Source organism: Mya arenaria, chromosome 7 (assembly GCF_026914265.1).
Source record: "Mya arenaria isolate MELC-2E11 chromosome 7, ASM2691426v1".
Lineage (NCBI taxonomy): Eukaryota > Metazoa > Mollusca > Bivalvia > Myida > Myidae > Mya > Mya arenaria.
In genome coordinates this window covers 27,406,106-27,411,456 of record NC_069128.1, presented here as the reverse complement: position 1 = coordinate 27,411,456, position 5,351 = coordinate 27,406,106, and positions in this window count along the sequence as shown.

Below are 5,351 nucleotides of genomic sequence, written 5' to 3'. Positions count from 1 at the left end.
CAAAAAAATAAATAATTGTAATCGAAAGATCGCGAAAAAAACAATTTGCCTTATAAAATAAATAAAAAGATAATCTGACCTATTTACCCAATTTATTTTAGGCATGAAACATGAAACAGCTAATATTGTTCACACCTAAGTTAATATGAGATATTTACCAACGCAGAGACATCGAATCTCTGATTTTGCACGATATTTCACTGTCTTCAAGATTAAAACAAGGTGTTACGCTGCGTTTATATGCTGAAAATTTCCTAAGGGGGCTAATTTGCACCCTAACTTAGGTATTTTTTGCAAGTCTATATGGCAATTAAGAGAAATGAATATCTGAAAAAATGCAAAAAAAAATTGTGATAGACATAAAGATGAAGCTTGTGTATGATATAATTATCTGTATTTAATTCCACGTTTATTCACTGCGCAATTTTATGTGGCAGGAAAACAATACAGAAATCTGTATCTTTTAAAAAAATATCCGTCATTCTGTCAGAAAACATTAAATTGAACGTGTTCAAGTCTGTTTCATTCTTTAAAAAGATTAATAAATTATGATCATTATGTTTTGATACTACTGCGCTTAAGTAAGATAACGCATTAATAAATCTTGAGTGTTTAGAAATTCATGTTCTTTAGCCCCTATAAAAAACAAACAGTTGTAACTCTCATGTTGGGTTAAATGTGGTTACGAAATGTGGGCGGTATAGCTCCTTCCACATTCTTTAAATTAACTTAAATTAAACTGATAGCATCTTCACTATATTGCAAATACAGCAAATTAAATAGATAATATATAGAAACTACCACTAATATACACATTTCATTGTAAACACCTATAGTATTCGTACCATTCATTGGGGGAAGATATCGTTTTCGGGTAACAAAGCATACTAGAAGGTGTTATTGTATAGTTGTTAATACAATTTCTTCCGTAACCATGCCCTCATTGATCTAAAACGATAACAAACGTAAATTTAACATAGTAATGCGTTAGTTAAATCCTTTTCACATACGTTTGTAGTATAAACTTTCTTCTTCAACTTCCTTATTTAAATGTCACAGCCCAGCCAGTAACTTCCTACTCTGACTAATTTTAGTATTAACTCAAGTACAAATTATCAAAGCAAAATCATTTTTCTGCTTAAGAAACATCATTCATCAACTTAAATATAAATATGTTATGTTCTAGCTGTTACAGAAATGTAGGACACCGGTTGACAGATTAAACAGAACGTATACAACAGTCGTTTAGTTACACTTTTATATATTAAATTCATCATCTAAGCATATGAAAAAATAGTGTGAATTGAGTGTATTAACATATATTTTGTAAATCTAAGTTTTATATGATTGCTTGAGAATAATTGCACAATTAAGCTTCCCAAGAGTAAAGTCATTAAGTTTAACTGCTAATTTGAAATTACTACGCGGTCTACTTGCAGCGTATATAAATGTAATGATGTATGTCATTGTAAACCGTCTTTATTCATCCGAAGTTGTTTTGGATGGAAAATTGCCGAGGAGTTCCGAATGGAAATGGTCTATATTCTATTCAGCACAGCAACTGATAACAAAATAAATAAGAAAAGCATCAAAGGGCGCCATGAAACAGTTTATAGTCCACTAGGATTGAAATGTAATATTCAGAAAGATAATAGAAACACTTTTTAATAACATGTTGGTGGGAAGGGGGAGTGGGGAGTAAGACATACATTACATGCATTTTAAAGAGGTATAAGCAATGGCATCTGTGACATAGAAATTTGATGAACGTAGTTTTAAACTGTTACAGCATTTTCATTGTATACGTTAATTTCATAGAATTGCATACTTCAGTAAAGCACTTCAGTTATATTTCGATATTACCAACTAACACATCAGGTTATGTAATCCCGCATGATTTGAACTTTACAGCTGTGCAGCAAGGTATATAGTAATGTAGGTAGGCATAAAAAACGTTAGAATAGCATGCAAAATATTTACAATATGGTGGTGGTGTGTAAGCTTATTTAGACCCGCACTCGGGGCTTGCCCATTCGGTGAGTGTTCCGAGAGCATAGTGCACGGACAGAATGTAACCATGGATAGAGTTATCCATATTCTGAACATGCACAGTTTACAGCCCTGTCACACGGGACCCTCATTTTACGTCCCACCAGGAATATGCTTAGTACTTCTTTTGAGTGGTGCGGGGTGGAGTAGAACCTGCGACCCCTGGATTGACAGACAAATGTGTTACCACTAGTTCACGGATCCGCAATTTTACATTATAGATCGTTTCTATGAAATGTAAACAAAACAAATATTCCAAGGACTAAGCCCGATCAATCAATGTGTGCGATTACCATGGTATTCTCTTCAAAAATTAAACAACGTGTTTCCGATGTCATTTTCTAAAAATAATAAGAATAAAACCTACATTTTAGCCAATGAAATTGCAGATATTTGATTATAAGGTACTATGCTTAATCATTACGAAATTTGAATCCTCGCGGATGTTCAAAGGTCCACCTACTTCCGTTCATCCGATACACTCTCCCTGCGTTAGACTTTGCGTTGTGTCAGCCAATGAGGCTGTACTCTAAGTCATTTAGATGACCTGAATCTAAATATTATTGATTAAGAAGGACTCTTTCGCTACGCTACGCTTTCTCATTCTTAATCATCAAGATTTTAATTCATGCCATCTAACTATTAAACACAGCAAGGATTAGTTTCCATCATAATTTGTTTTGCTGTGAACATACATTTATCATAAATGACGAAGCTTGTTGAAATGTATTTTGTTTCTTCAGATTTTACGCATAAAAAAAACCCACATTAGTAGATTTCTATTACTGAAAACAAACATTATTGCTATAATTATCTTAAAAATGTATAGGACAAACACTTGAAAAGCAATTTCATAACTACTCAACGTACAATGAATAGATACAAAATCACTCACCCCCCATATCGTCACCACAGCACTTGAATCCGATTGCTGTGTCTGGCATAATTAGATGGAATGTGAAATTTACATGCTTACTTTACAGCTTGATGTCATGGATATTGATGGTTGGAAAGGCTAGGCATTTCTTGAACAATTTTAATTCAAGTCATCTAACTATTACGTAGTCGCCATCGCACATGAGTCCAATTATTTACCGTTTCTGGCGTAATTAGATGGAATGTACAATCAATAAGCTTACTTGACAGCTTGATGTCATGGATATTGATGGTTGCAGAGGCTAGGCATTTCTTAAACAATTTTAATTCAAGTCGTCTAACTATAACATAGTCGTCATCGCACTTGAGTTCAATTACTTACCGTGTCTGGCATAATTAGATTGCATATAAAATCAACATGCTTACTTGGCGGTTTGATATCATGGATATTGATGGTTGCAAAGGCTAGCGTTTTCATTGCCAACTTTGGAGCTTATCAGGATAACGGTGATTTATATCGCTCTCCTCTCAGTGCAATAGTTGCGTTGACATAGGCTAGTTTAGCAATTATTAATCTGTTTAACGCATGGCTAGATTAATACAGATAAGAAATACAGAATTTGTTAGGGTCATAAAGTTGACCAGTCTTTGTAATATAAGTTTGGATGGTAAATTTAGTTTTATAATAAGTCTTTGACTGCAACACGTTTAGCCATCACAATTAAAGTTGCGTACAAATGGCCATAAATGTAAACAAAGGTTTGCAATTTAACCTGAATAGATGCATATCGGCATAGCATTTAAAGTGGAATTTTGAAAATTAAGAGTGTTGAAACAGTGCTCTGTAGTGCCGCATACAGTTTGTCATCCAGTCCAGTTTGTCACGAGCTATAACACGGCAACTAAACCCCAGCTAAACGACTCAGCAATGTTGCAAAGAAAATTAGCTGTCGACACTTCTGTGGTGCAGCTCAGCCTTGCGTTTACTTCTAAACACATGCGTTTGATTTATTAGATTTCATGATTTTGTTAATGGAACTTGCCTTTAGTGGCCGTGAGGACGATTATGATAGATTCATGACTGAATTTTATGTCGTATAATTGATTTTAGATATAACGAGATAATGTCTCTTATATATAGATTGTATTATATCTGTAATAAATTTAAATTCATCGGAAAGTAGTAGAAACCCTAATATCAAACCGAGCAACAACGTATTTTATGGTATAAAATATTTATATTGCATTATAACTATGATATAATCAAGAGATATTTGTCAAACATCATGCCGCTATGAGCGCCATGTTGTCAGGAATATTTGGACAGTTGAATCAATTATGCATTGATCAAAATGACAGCTGATTTGAGCTCGAAGATAGTAGGTACAGTTTTTGATCATGTTTAGATGATGACTGATATTTGCAGATTAACATGTATCTTCTTAGCAGCAGAGAATAAGTAAATATAACGCAATTTCTAATGACCAATATGAGTTATAACAAATATTAGTAGTATGACAATAGATAAGTTTTTGAAACATTTCAGCAATGTATGTTTGTTTATAACAACGACATATAAAATGAAACACACCTTGTCTGAAATGATGATCAAGACTGGTCAGTTGAGGGTACCTCACATATACCCGGTTACTAGAAATAAATGCGTCCAAAGTTTCTCCGTCTGGTATTCACCAAAAAACTACCCATTGTCTAGTAATCATGCGAACAAGCATTCGTGTTAAAGGACACTGTGACCTTGACCTTTGCCTTTTTGACCTCAAAATCAATATCAGTCATCTACTGGTCACCCCCAACCTAAATGTCAAGTTAAAGGGCCATGGATGCAGGCATATTCAAGATATCACATGGACATATTTTTTAGTGATCAAGTTCACTGTGACCATGATCTTTGACCCGATGACCCTAAAATCAATAGGGTCATCTTATGGTCAGGCCCCACCTCCCAGTCAAGTTTGAGGGTCATGGGTGCAGTCTTTGTCGAGTTATCACTCGGACAATCTTTTCGCATTCAAGGTCACTGTGAAAACGACCTTTGACCTGATGATCCCTAAAATCAACGGCGTTCATCTATTTGACAGGCCCAGCCTCCATGTCAAGTATCATGACCATAGAAGTAAGAATTGTTGAGTTATCAGTAGGACAAGCTTTGAAAACCTTTTCTCGTTAAAGTTCATAGTGACCTTGACCTTTGACCCGATGATCCCTACAATAAATAGGTGTCATCTACTGGGAAAAGCTTTGGTCTAACGACGGACGGACGGACCAACCGAACGACAGACCGTCTGACATGCCGACCGACATGTGCAAAGCAATAATCCCCTTCTCCTGCAAAGGGGGGCTTAATAAACTTAATAATTGAATGAAATACATAACCATGCGGTGATCAGTTAGACAGAGTCCAGACT